A 25,345-nucleotide genomic window follows, 5' to 3' on the forward strand; every position below is an offset into this window, starting at 1 on the left:
TTAGAGCCATGTTTCGCTGCAATAACAGCTTTAAGTCTTTTGGGGTAAGTATGTACCAGCTTTGCACACAGTGTTGGAGTGATTTTGGCCCATTCTTATTGGCAGATTTGCTCCAGGTTGTTCAGGTTGGTTGGATGACGCTTGTGGACCGCAATTTTCAAATAGCGTCACAGATTCTCAATGGGATTGAGATCAGGACTTTGACTGGGCCACTGTAGGACATTTACCTTTTTGTTCTTGAGCCACTCCAATGTTGCTTTGGCCTTGTGCTTGGGATCATTGTCCTGCTGAAAAGTGAATTTCCTCCCAAGCTTCAGTTTTTTAGCAGACTGAAGCAGATTCTCTTGCAGTATTTTCCTGTATTTTGCTCCATACATTCTTCCTTCAGTTGTAACAAGATGCCCAGTCCCTGCTGATGAGAAGCATCCCCACAGCATGATGCTGCCACCACCACACTTCACTGTAGGGATGGTGTGTCTTGAGGCATGGGCAGTGTTAGGTTTGTGCCACACATAGCGCTTTGAGTTTTGGCCAAAAAGCTCTATCTTGGTCTTATCTGACCACAAAACCTTTTTCCACATCACAGATGGGTCACTCTCATGCTTTCTGGCAAACTGCAGACGTGCTTTCATATGGTACTTTTTGAGTAACGGCTTCTTTCTTGCCACCCTCCCATACAGGCCAGTGTTATGCAGAGCCCAGCCACTGAACTCTGTATCTCCTTCAAAGTGATTGCTGGCCTCTCTGTGACTTCTCTCACAAGTCTTCTTCTTGTTTGAGCACTGAGTTTTGAGGGACGGCCTTTTTTTGGCAGTGCCTGGGTGGTGTGATGCAGTTTCCACTTCCTGATTATTGATCCAACTGTGCTCACCGGGATATCCAAACACTTGGATATTATTTTGTACCCTTTCCCTAATCTATGCATTTGTATTACTTTATCTCTAACTTCTTTAGAATGCTCTTTGGTCTTCATTTTCCTTCAGATTCACAGTCTTACCAATGATCCTTCAATAGTGGGGTTTTTATCCAGAAAATGTGACAGCAACTTTAATGGTTCACAGGTGGAGGCCAATGGTAAGGTAATTGTGTCCTTGTTAGTGCAATTTCTTTCATTTGTGCAAACCGGAAGCTTCCACAGCACAGGGGTTGAATACTTATGCAAGCAAGATATTTCAGTTTTTTTATTTTTCTTAAAAATATTTCCCAACATAAAACCAATGTCACCTTACAATAATTCATTTTGAGTTTCAGTGTTTAAAAAAGAAATCAAACAGAACGAAATTTCAGTGTATCATTTGTAATTCAGTAATATGAGAGATTTGGTGAGGGGTCTGAATACTTTTGCAAGCCACTGTGTGTGTGTATATATATATATATATATATATATATATATATATATATATATATATATATATATATTATATATATAGATATATATATATATATATATATATATGGCTTGCATACTAATGAGCCGCTTCACACTGAGTAAATCACTAAAAAACTAAAAAAACTGCCATTTTATTTGTTATTACTTACAAAACTATTGCCAAAAATGAGTGACATTCCACCTATTTCCTTTAATATAGTTGGGAATGAAACTCCAGATAACTGGTACAACACCAACTTCCTGAGTGAAAACAGCAGTCCATCTAAAAAAAAAATACAAATAAAATAATACATCAGCACCTGTCAAGAGTAGACACATAACAGTAGATGAGGAACAGCCAAATGAAATAGAAGAAAGCAAAGACTGAAAAAAACACACACAAAAAAAACTACAGTGTGGGCTGTTAATGTACTTGACGACTGGTTTAAAGAAAAAATATGGACATTCTTTTAAGGAAATAAGTCAAACAAAAATTTCACCAAAGTAAGGGAATTTTATGTCAGTGTAAGAAGTTCAACTGGGGACCATTATTCAGTCTCCAGTTTTATAAAACTGAGCTGGACTAAATAGATATTTTAACAGTAGAAGTTTTAACATCTCGGCTGACAGCAAGTTTAAAACCAACAAGAATGTATTCCTGTCAGTCATGAAAACTCACCAGGCTACAGTGGTGTCAGAAGAGGGACGCGGGCTTGAGGCTGGCAGGGGAGAGTGTAGCATGCATCGGGGGAAGGCAGGGCTGGTAGTTGACATAAGCCTGATATACGCTCATGCCAAATGAGCCGGCTCTTTTGTACAGAGGTATTGGCGCTATGCTTTAGTGTGAGGTCTCGGGTTCTCGCCCGCCCCTCTGCCTGTGTGTGGATTGTCTCGCCCTGTGTGATGTGCCTGCCTGTGTTAACCGAGATTGCTACTATATATATATATATATATATATATATATATATATATATATAGTTTGCACATTTTGTTGGCACCTGAGCGTACTCCACGACGCTTTCAAGTTCGACTTTACATGTAGAATTTACACAAACTACTCCACATTAATAAAGTTAACAAATGCATATATAATATTAATAAGTAAGATTTACAGAGAAAAACAGATTAATCTCAGTTGCATAAGTATTCAACCCCTTTGCTACTGCAGCCCTAAATCAGCTCAGGTGCAAATTATTTGTTTGAAAGGTCACAAAATTAGTGAAATGGTTTCAGCCTGTGTGTACTCAAAGTGGTCATTTCCCTCAGGTATATAAAGATATAAAGACTTTCAAGCTGGAACTCACATAGTGATCCAAGGAGCTTTCGAAACAAGTCAGGGATAAAGTGCTGGAGGCACAGAGCAGGAGAAGGGTACAAGAAAATTTCAAAGGCACTGATTATCCCTCTAAGCACAGTGAAGGCCATCATTAAGAAGTGGAAGATGCATCATACCACCCAGACACTACCCAGATCAGGTCACCCTCCCAAACTGAGCAGCCGGGCAAGCAGGAAACTGGTTCAGGATGTCACTCTGAAGCCAACATTGACCTTGAGAGATCTGCAAAGTTCTGTGTCTGAGATGTACAGCTATAGATAGATAGATAGATAGATATATAGATAGGTAGATAGACAGATAGCTAATGACTCTCCTACCTATTAACATGTGGGGTTTACATTACAAGGGTATAATGTGGGACCATTGGACCTCTCTTTGTTAATGCTGTTTTCTTAAAGCAGGGTTTCATTTATCACGATACATGCATGTCTTCTTCCTAAATTCTCCTTTCTACTTTGAGGCTAAAGTGCCATATCTGTGAAGTGAGCCTGTAGACGATGTGGAACAAAATGAAATACTGCTACAAAGGCTTCAAGTAAAGGTCATTTCTGATTGTCTGATAAGCTTCCTCCTTTGTGGAACGAAACAGTCAGAACCAGAGCATTGACTGTGTGCTATCTGCTGTGAATTACAGTTCCATATGCTCATATTGTATTGTTGGAAAAGTTTGAACAACCAGCTTTGAAATCAAGTTTCACTTGTATCCCAGTTTTACAACAGGCCATCATTTCTTTTACATTACGCTTTGGCCCCAGCTGCTACTGCAAAGCAATATGATGACGGATATTATGACATTTTATTTGCTCTTGACCAGAATCTCATTATGTTCAGGCATAGCGCCATCAGACAAAGTAATAACACAAAAAAAATCAGAAGAAAATTGCATGTTTTATTTAATCAATAAACTGTCTGAGATGGCTAGATAAGTATAACTGTTAACTGGATTCACTCCAGTTGAGTTATGTCTCCAATTGTTAGGTACACAAAAATCATCCATTTAAAAACATGTAACACTCTAATAACTCCTTTCACGTTAAAACGTTTTTTTAAAACATATAATTAACTAATATGACTCAATTTATTATGGGGTAGCATAGTGCATGTGAAATCTCAGGTGCAGTATCAGAGAACAGTACAGGCCAAAGACACATATTATTGTTTCTGTAGGAAATCCTGTGTTTCAAGAGCAGAGTGTGATTTTTTTTTTTTTTTTTTTGTAACTCAATTGATACAAAAAATGCACGAATACTAAATACATCACAGGTAGATCTCTCACTTCCAGGTAATGTCATTTTTGAAAACTATTGTTTGTATAAAGACAGCAAACTTTTTAATGGGGTAGGGTAACTGAGTTTTAAACCCATAATTCTAGACTTGAATCCTACCTCTTTTTTTAATGCATAGCAAAAATAAGTTTTTGGTTTATGGTGTATAACATAGATAGCTTGAGTTTTACAACACTTCAGAAGCTTTTCATAGAAGCAAATTTAGTGGCAACGTTAATCGATTCTCATTCTGTGTCCCTTGATTCTCAGATAATTGATGATGAAGTGAATCGTGGCATAGACCAGTCTGGAGCTGAAAATACACTTCAGTTGCCTACATAATATATTAGTAACACGGCAGGGAAGGGGTTAATATCCTCCCTGCCAAAAACATGTTCGTATGCACGTTTTCTTTAATTATTTAATAGTGTTAATTGTTAATTTTCCCCTGCACCAGGGAGTCATTGCAAATTAGGACCGGGTGCAGGGTATTTAAGAGGTGCAGTCAGTCTGCACAGGGCTGCTGAGTAGAAGGGAGCAGAAGGTGTGCTTTATTCTCGAGTAGTTGTATGAATTGTAAGTCCTGTGTTAAACCGGTGGTTATTTTGTGTTTACGTCGCAGGTATGTGTTAAACCTGTGGTTATTTTGTGTTTATGTGGCAGGTAAGTGTTAAACCTGTGGTTATTTTGTGTTTACGTGGCAGGTATGTGTTAAACCTGTGGTTATTTTGTGTTTATGTGGAGTAGCTGTCCTGTGAGCTAGTCAAGAACATGTAACGAATGTTTAGTCAATGCTTCAAGGGAGCTTGGTGTTTGTTTTTGTTTATTTTCGTAATTAAAAGTGCGTGTCAGTGCTGTTTCTTTCGAATCCTGTGTGTGGGTCGTGATTCGGAAGGAAAGAACCTGAGAGAGCCTGTGTGGCGAGCCGGTTGTTACATATGGTGTCAGAAGTGCCCTTCTGACTTGATACACAAAAATGGATCTAAAAGATTTAATCGCTCAAATAAATAAGAACACCGCTGCCCAAATTGAGCAAAATAAGAAACGGAGATTGGAGATGAGGTTACCAGAACGTGAGCCGAACGAGCTGGAGCGGCTGCTCCAGAGGTGGGCCGAGTCTACGAGAGAATCCCCACAGTCTCCTGCACCAGAGGAATTGATGCAGGGGTCTAGAGCGAGAGAAGAAGTCCTTCCCGGAGCCAGAGGAAGTGGAACCAGTGCCATCTCCAGAACCACAGGCTTCAGACAAGGGAGGGGAGGTGAGAACTGTACTGCCACCACAGCCTCAATCTCCACCCTGGAGAGCTCATCCACCACAAAAAGGCGAGGTCCAGCAACCTGTGCTCCTGGACACCTGGTTAGAGTGACTGAACATCCAACCGTTGGGCCAGGAGAACAGTCCGTAGCACCACCAGGCACATTTTACATTTTGACCACTTTTTTTAAACTTTTATATTTTTTTAAACTTTATTCACTCACTCACTGTCTGACACATTAATCACAATATGGAATGCAGACCCAGTAAGGATAATATTTAAGTAAATTTTGTCTGCTGCAATTTTTATAGTATGAGAATAAAATTCATTAGACCCAATCTTCCATAGCATTTTCATCCAAGAGCAAAGGGAGGGTCAACACATTTCCAACACCGAGTGGAACATGCACAAGCTGTGCTTTACAGCAGGATCAAGCTCAAATGTCAAAACATTATTAACTTACACCATCAGTTTGGCTAGAATTCATTAAAAAATAATAAAAAAACATGATAATGATAGCAATTGATTTAGTAACATTTCTCTACAGCATTGTGATGCAATAAAATGGTAATATTTTAACTGTATACCCATCTGCTTGCATGAATTTCACATTATTCACTTTGCTCAATTTACACTTCTTTTCCTGTCCAGTTAATTAAGCTGCAGGAGCTGCAGGCGGTTTGATTTATCAAGCTGGTCCATTCGCTCTCTGCGGCTCAGTAATCATGCCACCAACATGCTGCTGTACTCTATTATGGATGTGGATATTCACACTGCTGACACAGGAACTCAGACCAACTCAGCAACTTTGACCCAAATGGCTTGTGGGTGACGTCAGACCAGGAAATGGACACAGAAACAGTACAACAGGGATGAAGTGCTGGTGCCTGTGTTCAGCTAACCTGACACATTCTATACGAGTATTTCTGGGAGGGAAGGTTTTTAACACTAGAACTACTGGACAGACATAGACGTAGAATTATTGGAGCAGTCTTTTTAACCTCTATATTAAAATGTGTGTAAAACTATTAAAACTACTCCGAGCATCTTGTTAGCCTTTTTTATAGCTTCCCCACATTGTCTAGATGAAGACATTTCTGAGTCAACAAAAACTCCTAGGTCTTTTTCATAGATTCCTTCTCCAATTTCAGTATCTCCCATAAGATATTTATAATGTACATTTTTATTTCCTGCGTGCAGTACCTTACACTTTTCTCTATTAAATGTCATTTGCCATGTGTCTGCCCAGTTCTGAATCTTGTCTAGATCATTTTGAATAACCTTTGCTGCTACAACAGTGTTTGCCACTCCTACTTTTGTGTCGTCTGCAAATTTAACAGGTTTGCTTAATATACCAGAATCTAAATTGGGACTTTGCGGGACTTTGTCAAAAGCTTTCTGGAAATCTAAATAAACCATGTCATATGCTTTGCAATTATCCATTATCGATGTTGCATCCTCAAAAAAATCAAGCAAGTTAGTTAGACACGATCTCCCTTTCCTAAAACCATGTTGACTGTCTCTCAGGACCCTGTTACCATATAGGTAATCTTCCATTTTGGATCTTATATTTGCATATAATAGAAGTCAGGCTTACTGGTCTGTAGTTACCTGGTTCAGTTTTGTTTCCCTTTTTTGTGGATGGGTATTACGTTTGCAATTTTCCAGTCTGTCGGTACCACCCCTGTGTCAAGAGACTGCTGCATGATCTTGGTTAGCAGTTTGTAAATTACTTCTTTCATTTCTTTGAGTGCTACTGGGAGGATCTCATCCTGCCCAGGGGATTTGTTTATTTTAAGAGCTCCTAGTCCCTTTAACACCTCTGCCTCAGTTATGCTAAAGTTATTTAAAACTGGATAGGAACTGGATGACATGTGGGGCATGTTTTCAGTATCTTCCTTTGTGAAAAGTAATCATTTAATATATTTGCTATTTTTTTTTAATTCTGCGATTTTGCCATTTGTATCTCTTAAACATTTAATCTCCTCTTTGAATGTTCGCTTGCTGTTGTAATATTGGAAAAACATTTTGGAATTGGTTTTAGCTCCTTTAGCAATGTTCATTTCTATTTCTCTCTTGGCCTTTCTGACTACTTTTTGGTCCTTTTTTAATGCTCTGTAAAGTGCCTTTTTTCACTGAATATTTTTTTTAATTGATCTATTAAACCATTTTGGCAATTTAGTTTTACATTTAGATTTGTCTATTTTAGGGATGTAATTGTTTTGCGCCTCTAGTACTACATTTTTGAAGAACAACCATCCTTCTTCTGTGGGTGTTTTCTCTATTTTACTCCAATCTACTTCTGTTAGTCTCTGTTTCATACCTTCATAGTTTGCTTTTCTAAAATTGTAAACCTTAGCTTTTGTCATTACTTTTGGGGTTTTAAAAAACACTTCAAATGAGACCATGTTGTGGTCTGAGTTTGCCAGTGGTTCTCTGACCTCTGTTTTAGTTATTCTATCTTTGTTATTTGAAAAGACTAAATCAAGGCATGCCTCCCCTCTAGTCGGTGCCTTGACAAATTGTGTTAGGAAGCAGTCATTTGTCATTTCCACCATTTCAATTTCATCCTTCGTGCTACCCACCGGGTTTTCCCATTTTATATGGGGGAAGTTGAAATCCCCCATTAGTATGGTTTCTCCTTTGCTACACGCATTTCTAATGTCATTGTATAACAGATTATTTTGCTCACCGTTTGAATCTGGCGGTCTATAGCATGCTGCCATTATTATGCCCTTTGAATTTTTGTCCGTTATTCTGACCCATATTGATTCGGTTTTATTTTCTTTGTCCAGGTTTAACACCTGGGCTTCAAGACTGTTTCTTATGTATAGCGCTACCCCTCCTCCTCTTCTGTCCTGCCTGTCTTTCCTATACAGTGTATACCCACAAATATTATATTCGTCCCCATCACTCTCAGACAACCAAGTTTCTGTAACACCTATCACATCATAGTTACTTGTTAGTGCAGTAGCTTCAAGTTCTAGAATTTTGTTTCTGATACTTCTAGCATTTAGATAAATACATTTAATGGTTGTCTTACCTGAGTTGTTCTTGTTTTGATGCGGTCTCCCTTCTGTTTTTTTGTTGATTCCCCCCCCCCCTTCCTTTCTAGTTTAAATGCTTCTGAACCTGCTCGAGGATCTTTTCTCCAAGTAGACGGGTTCCCTTGTTATTTAAGTGCAGTCCGTCCCCTCTATACAGATAGTCCTCATTGTAGAATGTGGTCCAATGATCAAGATAGGTGAAGCCTTCCCGTGTGCACCACGTCTTCAGCCATGCGTTTTGATTAATTATTTCCAGCTGTCCATATGGTCCTTTGCAAGGTGCTGGTAGTATACCAGAAAATACCACAGTTTTGGTCTTGTTTTTTAATTTCCTTCCTAGCTCTCTGAATTTGTTTTGCAGGGATTTTGGTCTGTCTCTTCCAATGTTGTTTGTACCGATGTGGACGACTACTACCGGGTCGTCTCCTGCTAGTTTTAGGAGCCTGTCAACGTTCTCATAGATGTGCTTGACCGAGGCTCCCGGAAGGCAGCACACTGTTGTAGTAAGGGGGTCCAAACTGCTAATTGAACTTGCTGTGTTTCTCAATATGGAGTCCCCAACAATCATGACCTCCCTTCTTTTTGCTGTCTGGTCACCACTGTCAATAGGGTCCTGGATGTTGTTCCTTTCATTCTCTTGTTGTTGGTTCTGCTCATCAAAATTCTGAAGTGACTCAAATTTGTTGGTTGTTTTGATTTCTGGTGGTTGTGTTTGACGAAGTTTCTTTTTTCCCCCTGCTTCTGCCTACCTGAACCAAGCTGTTCTGACCTTCTATCTCCCTGGTGGCTTTCAGTCTGTTAGGGGTGATGCAGACTTCCATGAATTGTGGGTGTGCCAGTTCCTCAAGATCCTGTTGCTGTCTCACTTCTTCCAGCTCCATTTCTAGCATACTGACTAGTTTATGCAAGTCCTGGATCACGCTGCACTTTACGCACACTTGGTTTAGCTCCGCTGGGTTTTCTCGGATTTCCCATATCAAGCAGGTGTCACAGATTGAAGACCATGTTGAGGGTTTTTTTTTTTTTTTTTAAGTTTAGTTTCTTCTGCAGCTGTCAACCTGCTTTCAAACTGCTTCTAAACTGCTCTGTACTTTTCCACGCCTGTACTTCTCCCACTCGCTGTCGCTTCCATACCCTGTCGCTAGGAAGACTGCCTTATTTAACTGCGTTGTTCTGCTGTGCTGTTGGCTCCTCCTCTCGCCCGTGTCTCAGAACGACACTGAATTTGAATCAGCTGCTCCGAGTTTCAGCTTGTTTGTTATCAGAAAAACACATGCAGCTGTTTGACTTTGAGCTGCTGCTGTGTTTCCCCAATGTCCTGTGTTTTCTGATCAAAGCAATTAAAGATGCAATTTATCCTTACTTTCCTCCTTCTGTACTTTTCCACGCCTGTACTTCTCCCACTCGCTGTCGCTTCCACACGCTGTCGCTGGGAAGACTGCCTCGTTTATTGTTTGTTTTCCTTTCCGATTATGTTTGTGACACAACATGCTTTGTACACATGAGGGACACCAGACTTTGGGATGTTGCTGGAAGGGGAGTTATGATTGGTTGCATTGTGTGAAATGTATGCAAATGCTGGACTATTCAATGGGGTGGTTTCAGCAGCTTAGAGACCACTTTTGAGATGCAGAGGGAGCTTGCAACACTCTGTGGAGCATAGATAATTACAGTGACCAAAATCTGTTTGTTTGACTGTTTTATTTTAGACAAATGTTTTCCCATCTTATTTTGTGCTTGAGTTCGACTCAGTAATTTCTGTCTCCAGTCTTGCAATAGCTGGTTTGCTATGCTATTATTCTGTATTTTTGTTTTGGATTATAATCATGCACAACAGGACTACATTAAAAATGTGTTCAAAAGCTCAAGGTGGAACTTACAACTCTTCAAAGGATGGAACTTACAACTGTTAAAAATGTGGAATGTAAAACAAAAGTACCTTGTGGTGTCTAGTTTGTTCAATCAACAGAGACATGTGCAGTGCTTGCCACACACTGCCCTATTGTACACGGCACAACTGTTGTGTTTGGTCTACTATATCAACTCCAAACTTCGTGGAATTATAAATCTTTGGGATCTTTGCGTCATTCCCAATGGTAACGGAAGGATAAAGTGTGCTCAACAAAATTGCATTTTTTCTTGGTTTGCACTTGTAGACTGTTAAGACCTGGTCACACGGACAACTTTTGTCGACAACAACAAGGGGGTGACAGATGTTGCTGGCTTGTCGCCTCGTGGGACCACCTGGGCAACACCCTGGTGACACACCAGCAACACGCCGACGACGTGTCTCCCTCTTAGGACGATGTTTTTCGGGCAACATTTTCAATACCAGCCAATCACATTTGATTGTAGTGTCACATGATAATAAGGATAGATATGGTACATTCTGATTCCTGAATTTCATCCAATTAATTATATGTATTATATAGATATGTGTGAACAGGATAGTTTGAGCAGTGACGTCGGAACCAGGAAGTAATGGACGCAGCCAGACTGGATTGCGGTTGAAGCTGAGCACTCTCAGTATTTATTTAAATAATAAACAGACTTTGAAACAGCCAAACAAAATAGCAAACACAATGGCACATGGGCCAAAACAAAACAGAACACGGAATAATAAACTATATAAAGGCACAAAAAAAAATCTTTCAATGAGTCTATGGAGGCCTTGATATCCCACACTAACACCATATGTGACCAAGATGGCTTGTGGGTGATGTCAGACCAGGAAATAGACACAGACACAGTTGTTGGGAGAAAAATATTCAAGACACAGAGACGACCGAGTCCGGTTTCAAAACTAAAGATTGTTTATTTCTAGCAACAGCAAACTACAGACAAAACAGAGCGCTCTGGAGAAGATATATCCGAGACCTTCTGAGGAGCTCTCCTTGAAGCAAGACATTTTATAATGGTTAACTCCCCAGATGCATATCTCACCCCAGATGACTAAGCATTTAACCAATGAGTAGAGACAGCGCCCCTAATTAAACTAATGTATTTTTCCTTCGTGCTATGAAAACACACACACACCCCCTTGGGAGGGGTGTCAGCCCAAATCTTTTGGAACATTCTAGCCTACATACTTGACCCCATGTCCTAAATATTGTTTTCCAACAGTGCACAAAACTGCTTCTATCTAGCTTCTTCTTTCTTGGCTAACAGCTTCTCCTCCACCCTGGTGTACCTGCTTATCAACCACAGGCTTCGACTGGCTGTACTCCCAGAAACCTGTTTGGATCTTTTTTGTCCCTGTGACAGAAATGCAATGAGTTCTGGTTGTAAATCTCCCTCTCGACCTGTAAGGGTGCTAAATAGCGAAAGTAGAAGTATATGGACGGGCTAGCCTCGTTTACCAAGGGATGATGCAGGGTAGCATAAAAAAGGGGCCAGAGAAACGCTAATCTTTTCCTATGCTTGGGCTGTGTGCATAAATCTGGAAGGACTGAGAGCAGCAGTAGTAACTGCCTGAGAAACCGGATTGTGAGAAGAACACTTTGTTTGTTGTACATGTTGTTAGTAATTGTCTTGTTTGTTGAACCACCAGACTGCTAAACACGTTCTGGAGCTGTCGCTTTTGGGCCAGCACAAGCCGGAACTGCACTTTACGAACTGTCACAAAATAGCCTGTTATCACCCACAACGAGCACTAATACACACACCCTGGACTGGTGACCGTGTTTTAGTATTGTGGGGCAATTAACACTTATTGTCTGGGACTGTAAACCTGTTTGTTTGGCTCCGCGCATTACACATTGTTGTGTATTGCTGGAACATTTTCTTTTTGGTCACCAGACCTGGATTATAATTAGAACCCCCTTTTTCTACCGGATTACAATTGTTTGTGATTTCTTCTGCACTACATCACCTCTACACCTGTTCAAAATCACCAGCCACTTTTCTACAGTCCCATACAGCAATTTGCAGATTCTCTCACTCTCTCATTCCACATCTAACCACTAACCCCGTTCAGCTAAAGCTGCAATCAATTAGTCAGTGTGAAGACAGCCACAATCTATACAAGTATTTCAGTCAGGGAAGGTTTAACTCTTTCCCTGCCAAACACTACATCAATAAGTAATACCTAATTTTTAGCAAAATATATTTAAATAATAACCAAAATACAAAAATAACACAGAATACTCACAGGGGTGGGGTGTACCCAGTCACAGCAACTGCTCATCAATGATTATTTTCAACATGAAAAAGACAACCAAAACATGCAAAACAAAAAGCATGCCTGCAGCGAAAATACCACTAGTAATTGACATCCAGACAAAAATGAATGAACAGTAATACAACCAAGTCTGTTATTGGGATTTTAGAGTTTCTAAGTGGAACCATTCACAAGCAACCAGTACACAAATATAGAATGCAGTGGCTTTTATTACAGAAGTACAGGTACTAGCTCTAATTTGTGCAACCCTTTAAAATCCATGCAGGTCTATTGGAAAGAGACACATAAAACAGTAAAAGAAAACAAAAACACAAAAGCAGAGGTTCCAGGGAGTCAAAACTGTCTAAAGATATTTGTATTCACAGATTTCATGTTTTTATTGTGGATTGAACACAGAATGGATTCCAAGTCTGGCACCGTTCACAACTAACATCATGAATGCTGTGATAATAACTGCTTTGATAATGAACCTTATGGTAAATTACATTTAAAAGAAATCCCCTTTGCCACATGTTTTCATAGAAACAAACACCTTGGCAGCTTTACTTATTGTCTTGCAACTTAGGTTTGTACTCCCAACAGTTTTGGCTTGTTTAAACTGTATGTATTGAGAAATACAAAAGCAGAAATTGACTAGACAGATCTGCCTTTGTGCTATTATTTAAATACATATGTGTGGGCCTTTTTTTTTTGTATTTGTCATTGGTAGTTTTTAAGCTTAAAATAAACATGTGCTTGAATGTAACAAAGCAGGTGCTGGGTGTGAACCAGTAACCATGTACACTGAGCATCTTAACCACTATGCACTTTTTCACAAAAATAGGGGCAGAAACCGTTATGACAGTACATCACACAACACTGCTATTATACGGTTCCCCTCTTAACTTCTGTGATCGGCTAAAAGATCTGGGTCACCAATCAATCAATTAATTTTTATATAGCGCCCTCATGGCAACGACATGCCAAAGAGTTTACAAAACAAGCAAAATTTAACTATAATATCAAACATTAATTGCAACAATTAAAAACACTAACAATCACAATATAAAACAACTATTTTCAATAAGTTTGGAAAAACTGTAGGTTTTTAATAGAGACTTAAATTCCTCCAGGGTGTCAGAGTTTCTGTTAAATGGCAATGGCAATGTAACAAGGTGGAGAATGGGCGTGAACTGGTGACACCACACACTGCAAGGAAGCATCTTAACCACTGTACAAAAGAGTCTGGCTCATCTGCATTCGTAGTTACAGGGAACAGTACTGTAACGGCAGTGCAGCACACAACACTGCCCGATACAAGAACAAAGTGTCTTCAGAACAGAAATATGTAATTCAAAACACATGACCACATTTCATTATACTATTCCGCTTACAGGACGGAAACTATCAATTACATTTTTACATCTGCTTTCTACCAGAGAGGTGAGAGAAGAACAAAAATATGCTGCCGGTCATTTAAACATTTGCTTTGTCCAGACTGCTAACTACGTACACTCCTCTAAATCTTATCACTAACTTGTCCCCACCCCTTTAAGGCATTCTTTCCTGTCAGTTACCAAATAGAAGCTTCCTTTAATGACTGACATGCTTTGCAGCCCGTAAGAGGCATTGACGCCGAAGACAAGGTCCTCCACATGTGCTGTGTTTCTCATGACAGGAATTCAATCTGCATTGACCGTAGTATTATTATTCTTAGATATAGAGTACTGATGTAGCAGTAGAGGTCAGATAAAAGGGACTCAGAATGAAGGATGTAGTTAACACCCATGATCAAATCTAGAAATATAAAATTTTACCTCTCATCTCTCCATCGACAATCATTGCTTGAGACCTGAGCTGCCACACCCTTTTACCTTATTGTCTCTGCCTCTCTATTTTGACAGGTTCTGATAGTGCCTAGATACGCTTCTGTCCATAACACTGCAAAAGTATCCAATTATTTCTGTGACATGCAGTCTGCAGTATTTCTTTTTATTTCTAATCTGATGCCACTAACATAACTACAGCAGAATTTTGTAATCAAATTGTTTGTCCAGCTGTACAATTTTTGTAGTTCTCTTTTACAGATAAACATTCCAGCTTTAATAATTAAATAAGTAACATATTTGAATGTCTACAAAAATAAATGAAAAACAATTAATTCAGCATAAATAATTTCTTCAAGCCAATTTGCAGTCACTACAACCGAAGCATTGGGACTGTTTTGCACTGTTGAGAGTTTTTTTTTTTTTGGGGGGGGGGGGGGGGGGGGGGGGGGTGGGGAGAATCTAAAATTAACAAAAAGCCATTTTATACGCGCAATAACACCGCACTTTAGCAAGCTCTGCACTGGCACATTGTCTCCAGTCTGATGTGTTTTAAGTAAATAATGCATAGTAAAATCACAAATCATTGTAGAAGGTATCTAGAAGGTATTTTAGTACTACATTGAATTCATTAACTGTCTGCCCTTTAAAATATTATACACAAACACTACTTCCCCTGTGTGTAGTTTGTGTTATTATATGTTGTATGTAGTATGTTATTGTGTGGTGTATGTATATATATATATATATATATATATATATATATATATATATATATATATATATATATATATATATATATGCATTTCTACGTTAATCCAGCAGTTGTCACGACTGATTTACTCCGCTCTGACTCCGTCACCGGTTTTCTGATACAAAGCTAATCTCTTCAGTGCTACAATTTATCTCAATATCCGTCACATCCCGTGTTTTTTTTTAAATAAATAAAAAAAAAAATTATGTCTAATGCAAAAATCAGTCTGTCTTATACTGTGCAGCTATACAGCGCTTTCACCTGATGAAAATTCAGCCAAAACAAAACGAACGAGACAGGCTAGGGTAATGTAACAGTTGAGCATTAAACAGTTCCGCTACTGTGATGTATTATTTATTTATTTTATCTGTGATCTTTAGTTGTTTTTGTTCGTCTTCATTTGCAAGTGAACTGTAACATTAGGGCCTTATCGAGCACTATATTCTGTAATTTTGAACACTGACTTTGGGTACTGTTCTAATTCTCAAAACTTTTTTTTTTGTTTTAATCTTTTGGTTTTGCTAACTTGCATTGCATTTTACGTTTTACGCAGTTCTGTGCATGGCTAATATTTTGATTTTATTTTGCTATTAGGCCATTAATGAAAAATTTTACATACCGATACAATACATACCGGATTTAAAAGTGTGTACTGTATTACACTTAACTTGCTGTCTCTTTAATTTTGGCAAGTGATATTTTCAGAATCATGTCGTTCTACTTCTGTTGAAAATATAGTACTGTACCAACAAAAGCAATATAGTACATCTATCAGTGGTCCTCAAAGTCGTGCCGCGAAGCCAAGCCATAATGCCAGCGGCAGCTGTTGTTAAATTATGGGTCGTGAACACATTTCTGGCGGGTTACAGTAGCGTGGGAACATAAAGAAAGCTTTAAACACGGTTTCCAACGACAGCGCCACAGCAGTCTGTTGACAGTGGTGCTCGCTTATGCTGTGCTTGTACGTAAGCAACAATTTTTTTTCATTGAATGGATTTTGCGATACGATCAACCAATTGAATATCTGCATTGTCTCTGCGGTAGCCCAACAATAAATTAGCTAGATGGGACATAAACCGTGTCTGTTTCAGGTGCAGGTACTAACTGTATGTTTAACCAATAGGAGAGTTAAATATCTGACAATTTTTACGCAGCTGTGCAATCATAAGCAAGCAGAGGCCGTTCGCGGTATTTGCATGAAAATTGAAGGCGCGAGTAGCCAAATGGCAAGTAAAAGATCTGACAGCTGTCCAATCATTCGTGAGCAGAGGCAGGGTGTTAATAAACGGGGTAATCGCTGAATTTAGCAGACTGTTATTGAGAAAAATAATACATTTCAGTATGTAGAATTTAATTTTCTATCACAATATTTTTTGTTTTATAAACACCGTAGTCGATTTAGTTACGAATCCACTTTCTCTGAATAATTGTACTCGAGATGAGCGATCTTTAAAACAGAGTAGTGTTGACAAATTTGTCAAATTATCTACACTTTATTTTATTTTATTTTATTCATGGCTATCTGTGTAAACATGCTTTTTAAAAATATTTGCATTGCGTATTTTATGTAAATTATTTAAAGAATAAGCGCAGCACGCTGCATTAACCCCAATAATCTACCTGAACTAAAATATAAATTGAAATAATCTCAGAGTGCCTCTCGCGAGCGCATTTATATATATATATATATATATATATATATATATATATATATATATATATATTATATATATCTATATATATATATATCGCGAGAAGACTGTGACATTATGCTATTCTAGGTCCGTTGCAATTATCAGTCGCTCGGGCGTTCGTCGGTTCTTTCTAGTGTTAAATTCGAGCACGGCCCAAATGAAACTCCTGGCGGACATCTAAATGGAAGCCTACTTATTTTAAAACACAGTCCTTTCAGATATGATATTGTAACAAGAGTTGGAACTGGCAAAAATGAAATAATCAGATATGCATCACACGTAGGGTTGCCACCTGGCCCCATAATTCCGGAACACTTTGGGACGGGACATGGTTTTTAAGTTGCCCTTAAACTGAAAGCAATAAACAAGTGAATTGAGCACTAAGCACTTGTATAATTTACACTGCTTCTTAATTATCCGAATCATTGTGATAATACAAATCTTACAAAATAAAAAAAGCATCTTGAATAAACGTGTGTAGGTTTATACAAGGTATTTATTTTTATTTTGTACAAAATGATATTTCAGTTCTCAATATTTAGAAGATGCTATTTATATCCTATTAATTAGTAATATATAGCCCTAATTTACATCGACTCTCCCAATTAAATAACAACACTGATCCAGCGTTCTTGCTGTCTGGTGTCAGGAATAGTGAACAGCTGCTCCGTATTAATGATTTCAGTGGGAGAAGGTGATATACTATTAGAAACTATAAAGAAACTTTAGAATATATATTTTTAAAACTATTAATAAAATATTTAAATATTGATGATGTATTTATTTATTTATTTCATTTGTTAAAAGCTATTATTGTAGTGTCATGCTGCCTCAAGATAATTAATCACCAGAATCAATTTAGCAAAGGTTTAGGTTGATTTCCTTCAGTTTAAAGGCAACTTCAAAATCCTGTTCTGTCTCACAGTGTTCAGGAATTATGGGGCCAGGTGGCAACCCTAATCACATGTGTTTAACTGAAGTGAGAATTTGTGCTGATTGTAGTATGTGAGTATGGGGAGTGCACAAATTAGTTCATGTGCTGGGAGTCAACTGAATAATTAATTAGTAATTGAATCCCAGGACAACTGCATATATAGAGGCACAGCTCACTCACTTGGGGTTGGGTGTACAGGGTGAAAGAAGGGATAGAGACAGAGGGTAAATTAAATATTTAAAAAAAACAATTGCTGCTTGTGCTGGAGGACCAGCATGATACTTGTTTATTTGTTTTGTCCACTGTTTGTTAGTGTCTGTTCGTTTTGGCCAACGTGTCTTTTATTTTGTCAAAGTGTTTTTCGTTGTTCAAACCTTTTTATTTTGTTAATTTAATAAAAGAGCCACAGCACATTCATTACCCCAATCTGCTGTGGATTCCTTTCATTTCACTTGCAGTGCTGTGTATTTGTTCTGGGTCTGAAGTCACTGCTCAAGCCAGCTTGCCACACGCATAAGTAAATGGGGAATATAAATTTAAACAGTCCTAAATCACTGCTGTACGTATTTTGTTGGCAGCACACGGCTTTTGTTTATTTTTGTATTGTATAAATATGCATATAATTTCATTGCTTGATTTATGTCTTTTGGCAATAACCAAATCCAATAAGCAGTAGTAGGCCAACCAGAGACGCATACATTTTATTTTTAAATATAGTAATATACAGTACATCTGTACTTACTTAGTACTTACTGTGTATTCACTGTCACTTTGAATTAAGCATTACTCTCTTGATAAACTCACAACCAATGAGAAAAATTCCAGAGGCCTTGGCTCTGTGCAAGTACCCTCTGGTTCACAGGGAAATTTTATCCATTCTTTATTTTGGCTTCATTTACACTGCTGGCAACCATTTCCAAATGATGCCAGCGAATGTGTGAAGACATTCAAAACATTCCTTATCCAAGTGATGACTGCAAATGCTTGGCATTTGTGACCTGCTGTCCACACTGATTTTTTCAAGTACAAACAGTAGAACAGTAGAACATTTAGACGTCTTGGTATATTCCCACAATAACAATAGTTTTGCTGATCCACAAGTTATCTGTTGTATGCATCTTAAATTAGATAGGAATACAGATGCACCATGTAGTCTGAGGCTGTACTGCACATTTAACATCTCACCGCCAACTAGCATATGTTATACAATGCATAACTAAAACTTCATGGTATAGTAAGTTGCATGTTGATTGTTCGCGTGTGCATTTCATAATTGATAGGTGACATTTTCAGACAGTAACTAAACAAAAAGGTTGTTTCGTTATTTTTTAAATCATACATGTGGTTTTTACTAATCTGCCAATGGCTATCTATCTCTCTCACTATATATCAGCACCGCAATGGAATGTAACATTTTAACAGCCTGCGACAGCGCTGGAGTTGAAAACACCCCATCCCTGCTTAGATAGAAAACCATGTTTTACCCTTGCTGTTAGGAGCCACAGGACTCCTGTTAGTCAGTTCCACCTGGGACTCAAGGAGAGCAGGTGCCTGTGATAGCTATCTGCATGGGTGAGTACTACAAACTCCTGACCCTGCTTAAAGGGCCAGTGTGCTCCAACAGTGCTTAACCACATCTTCCTGAGTCCTGCGTTAGCTATTCCAGCTGTTAGCCTTGACCACCAGGCTACACTTGCACACCACCCCTTAGCTTTTCATCTGAGTAAAAAGCAGTGGTATCCTTTGTCTTCCACAAATAAATAAATACATAAATAAATAAATACAAATCTGTTCACAAACTTCATTCAAACCCTTTGTTACATTGTATTTATACAGTGTCTCAAGAGGTCAAAATATTAAAAACTTCACACATTTCTAGTTTAAATGGTAGGGATATTACTCAAGTGTGTCTCTAGTCCTCATGTCTCATTGAAATCTCTACAAGCAGAGATGCACCCAGGATTCTGCCAGCTGGGCCATCTGCACCTGCTTCACGAAATATAAATATGTGTGAATCTGAATAACTATTCTTGGCAATAGATTCTAATATGCAATACAGCCAGAAACAATTTAGGGTTTATAAGTATTTTTTCTAGAGTTTTATCTTTATTTGCAAAATAATTAACATAATAAATCAACATTGTAAAACTGATGTTTACCGTTTGTTTTTTGTTTGTTTAAATCTAAAAAATGATTACTGAAAAGTCCATTGTTTGTTGGATTTTTAGTAATTTTAAAAGCACAAGCTACACCTGCCTAACAGCCATGTTCTTGCGAACCCAATACTTAACATTGTACTCGATAACTGCATTTTAATCTGACGGTAAAGAACAAACAAACAAACAAAAATCAATACACTCGAAAATGTCAAAAGTGATTATATAATTATTATACAGAAACTAGCTGAATTCTCCACTTCTCTACATCAATATACAATACAGACAGTATATATTATTATTGAGTGTTTTATAGCATGATATACTGTATTACATGAGTGTTTTGTTTCTGTACTGTACCAAAAGGTACTATATTTTTCTGTTGGTTAATTCACAGAGATTGTGCTCTTACTTGTATTAGAAGGAAATATATGACCAAGTTGGGAAGTGAACTAAACACTCCTGGTTTCTGCTTCTCTGGAATTACCATCTGTGCTCTGGGCAACTGGCATTCCCTGATCAATTACACTCTCAATTACAGCTGAGAAATATTTGATAGGATTTAATCAATCATACTGTAGTTCCTATACAGTACGACCAATACACATTTTACATTTTTTAAATAATATAATTTGAAATAAAAAAAATACATTATAGCTACATAAAAACCTATTTTGACCTGCTTGATTTATTATTAATTTAAAAAGTATATATATGAGAGATCCACTGACACAAAATACCCTGTTCCAAGGCCGTCCTGTCAGCATCAGATAACTGGCATATTACTTTACTGGCAGCCCACCAGGACATGGTCAAAGAGTAACATTTTATATTTCTTTCCCACAGACGTAAAAGCCGCAAATAATAATACACTACATCCCTGTTGACAATTCCAGAAATGGCTGGGGAGCTGGTGACAAGACACACGCTTGACAACTGTGCGAAGTAGGCCAGTCTTCGCTGAGTACTCCGAAGGGTGCGTCGCATTGGCTCTGGCGCTCCCGTGGGTTAGGGAGGCAAAACCAGCAGGGACTGTTTCTCCTCTTTGTGCTACAGCAAACTCTGCTCGCCGGGTGCCCAGTGAGCTCAAAGGCAGACACCTGCAGGGCTGGCCTTTGTCCTCCAGAGGTCGGTAGCTTGCTGACACCTGTCCTCGAGTTCCTGTGCGAAAAAGGAAGCTGGCCTGGTCATGGAATCGGAGGTCAGCCACTGAACCTTTGGGTCTCCCTAGCCATGTGGGGAATTGCTGAGGTGAAGGGAAAAGCGAAAACTGCTGTTGTCTGGAGTGCACTAATGAACATAAGAGCAATACAAATAGCAGGCAAATGTTTTTGTGACACTTTCTACAGTCCCTAAATAAAGACTATTACTCCATATTGCACACTGATCTGTTTATTATCTAAACACCTACTGTATTGTATTTGTTGAGACCATGGGAGTTTTTTTTACCTGTATTAACCAGTCACATATTTGACTCTGTGACATAGACTCCACACTTTCAAAACTTGTAACTTTTCTCTTTTATATATATATATATATATATATATATATATATATATATATATATATATATATATATATATATATATATATATATATATATATATATATACACACACACACACACATATATATATATAGTAAAGGCTTACAAATTATTTTGTAACTTATAAATCAGACCTGATTGACATTCAGCTGAATTGGTGGGTTTGTTTAAAGCACCTGTGTGAGAGCGAGGAAGTTACTGTAACAGCATACTCTTATTACCAGATTTGTGATTAAGAGAAGGTGCTTAGTAAGCCTGAGGCCTCACAATCATACACCACACAATTTAAAGCAATGGCAGTGTAAACTAATGCTGTGAAAAAATTATTTTGTTTTCTACTTTTCTGTTTAAAGGTGACTGACCCATCTTTGACTTTTTATTTGGCATGTAGGTTTTGTGCCATAGTGTATACATACTATTTTTGAAACTGTATGGGACAAAACACTTTTAATTTCAACAATACCGTAACAACCCATTAAAATATCACATATGTTTTTTTCAATTGTAGTCAGAGGACACCATGGTAAGCTACTGACTAGATATAAAATCTTTTCAAAATTCTTTTTTCCTCTTTTAGAAACTGGAATCCATGGCCAAAGCAGGCAGTGGATCTTTGAGCGTTTCCAATAGAGACTCATGAGTTCTTGGAATACTCTGTTATGAATACAATATAGTTTGAAACTATTCATAAAACTGTTCTAGGATGTTGACTTCTTAAAAAATAGTATAGGAAACTTTAATGACTGCAAAACCTAATTTGTTCAACTGTAACAGGTGGGACTTTAGAACTGGGAAAACGTTAATTGATTGGGCTATAAATATGCGCATAGCGCAGGCCAGAGCTAAGGCAGCATTCTGTTGCTGAGGATGCGCTTGAGGTCCTGTTGCTGTGCAGGGGTGTTTCACCTGGGTTCCTGAGTGTCTGCCTGTTCACAAGGTGAGCCTGTTGCACCGCATTTCCCTTTAGGTTCTATTCCTCTTAAATCTTTGTATGGCGTTGTCAGGATTATGCATACTTCAGGCATTTCTAGAGGGGACAGCTACTACAATTAACAAAAACATTATTTAATTATGTAGCTTGTCTTATATTAATTAATTCTAAGCTTTTGGGTTTTTTTTATACATCACTTTCACTCATAAATGAATCCAGCATATCATACAAAATACATCTTAAAAGTGCATTCCAGCTATTATCTTTGCCTGGTATAAGGCAATTGCACTGGTCATAAGTTTGTAACCTTGGTGAAAATGCTTTTAACAGTGACACATACATTTGGGAAATGTGTGGAAAATCAAGATGTATATTAGAAGGCTTGAAGGCTTATGTACGATCATAAGATTTACCTTGTCATGAGGATACCTAACAAACATCATCCAATATTAGTTGAATAATTGCAACTGTTAGAATAAAATCATGTTTCACTAATGTACTGTATGAGGTAATAAGCAGCCTATTGTACAGAATGCACTAATGAAATACAGTGATGGAAACTGATGTATTATACACACATAGACACCCATTCTACAATTGGAGAATGACTACATAGGGCTAAACAAAAATCTGTAGGGATAAATAAATAATTTTAGAAATTATACCTTTTCTACATCTATCCCAGCTCCCTTTTAACTCGCAGCACTGTTCTGCAAGTCAACAGGAGATGTGTGTGGTAGCCTATAGAATATATGAAAGAAGACTTTTTTTGCAACTCCCTGAAGACAGAAAAAAATAATAAAAACATTTTTTTTTTAATTCTGTACTGTACCAGGTAATAAACAGAATATTGTAAAGAATGCAGTTTAATCACAAGTAAGGATACCCCCCTATCTTCAAGGAGTTATGAGATATGTTCATTTTAAACATGCTTTGTGAAGCAAACACATTATTATATTGCCACAATCCCTAATATACACTTTGGAATATAATACCATACAGTGGGATTGCCACCAAAATGCCTGCATTAGCTGTGAGACATTATTTACATCAAATTAGATATGTATTGAGGTCCCAAACCACTTATATTTTTAAATAAATTCCAACCATTACTGAAGTCAATTTAGTTTTCTTTTTTATTGGAAATGGTGAAATGTGCTCAGTTTATTGGACTGTTAAAACCTCACAGACCTGGCAGCACCTGTACATACCCAGGCAATTTGCTCTAGTTCTCCTGGTCCTCAGTAGAAGACTTCTTGATATTCTATGGTGGACTGACAACTAATATTACAATCTCCCTATAGCTTGCAAATCCCCAATGCTTTTGGTAGCTGGTCCTCCTCCCCTGCACCCTCCAGTCTTTTTCAAGGTATCTTCTGAACTATCTTCTTTATGCAACATAAATGTACAAACGGTGACCTTGTCATAAGACAAGGATTCCTAACCCAGATCCTTTTGACACACTGTTTAAGTATTTTAGTATCTCATAAAAGATTCATTATGTGATACTGTCAGCTATTTTCTGGTGGCAGTGTGGCAGATGCTTCCTTAGTTTAACAAAACCCAGAGCTGCCTAAACAAACAAACCAAATTTAATTGCACAACATCATAAAATAGAATCAGAGTGTCCTTAATAGAAAGACTTTAAACTTTACAGCTGGGATTTAGTCCAGAAACACAGAGTCCCTTTACGTATTTTTTTTTTTTTAACAGTGTTTAACTTTTGCTTTCTTTTTGTACCAAAAGTACTACTCTTATCATGGCATGTCCAGCTCTCTGGACCCCCGAAACAGACCCTAGGCCCATTGAATAGGAGGCAACAACTCCTATAAGTAATTTTTACCTTGTTACCATGGACAGCCAACTCGGGTTGACTCAAGTGCGCTTGAATTTGTCTGAATTCTCCCAGAACTCGAGTTGATGAAAAAGGAGGCGTTTCTGTGTTTTTCAGAATTACCTGATTTATCATGCGAGTTGGGCATGAAATACTTTTTTTTTGTCTTGTAGGGAGAATGAATCAACACGTGATTTTTAATCAAAAATACTTTATATGCATAAAAGAAATACTGTTATTACAATCGTATAAACATTGGATACAAGCAAGTAAAGACGTGCCGGTCACAACATGAACCAATGCATACGCTTGCATCACAACACAGACGTCATGTGGAGTCAATTCAAGGAAGTGACTGATGATTCAAACAAAAACATTACATTAAATACTGTTAATATTAACATTTCCACCCCCATTTCTTCCAATCATTATGGATCCACCCTACTAACACACACCTTCAACACATCTGGTAAGGGGGAGAAACTTACCCAAATCTATAACATTCTATAGTGTGTCACATTTAAGCACTTTACAGACTGTCTTAACCTAATCTGTTCTTTGTTTGTGGTGTTCTGTAATCACACTGTATCCACACATCTTGATTGGATACCTGCTAACTTTGGCTAGCTGCCCAGATTCCAAGATATAAAAGACTGCAAATATGTCTTGCTTAGCTAGTTACACATGCTTTAAGCGATATCAGAATATGAAAGTAACATATAGGTAAAGAAACTTGCAATCAAAGAGATAAGTAATACTTTCTGCAGAATATCATCTCCTACCGTCTAAATTGTCAATGATTTAAAATCTGGATATTCTTTTGCATTTGTTTCATGCAGTACATATACTCTGGCAGACTGGTATGCAGAACAGGGAAAGAAGCACTGGACAAAGGAAACATTGTGTCAGAGGTCAGAGTGTCAGATGTCAAAGTGAGAATGACAGTGATGAAGCCAATTTGCTTGAAAACATTAAAAGTAGACCGGGCATTTCCATCAAAGGATTTCAAAAATCTGGAATTGATCTGATGCGATCAGAAACCCAGAGGCACTGTAAACTGTGCCTGCTACTGTAGTAGGACTGTTCTTTCTAATGTTAAAGGATTTTTTGTGTTTTTTTTAAACATTTTTTACAAGGGTTTAATTAAGTAACAGTCAAAATTGTTAGAAAGTCTGTAACAAAATGGTTGATTGTTATTGTTGATATGTTGTAGCTATTACTAAAGACACCCACCGTGC

Source organism: Polyodon spathula, chromosome 6, assembly GCF_017654505.1.
Source record: "Polyodon spathula isolate WHYD16114869_AA chromosome 6, ASM1765450v1, whole genome shotgun sequence".
Taxonomy (NCBI): domain Eukaryota; kingdom Metazoa; phylum Chordata; class Actinopteri; order Acipenseriformes; family Polyodontidae; genus Polyodon; species Polyodon spathula.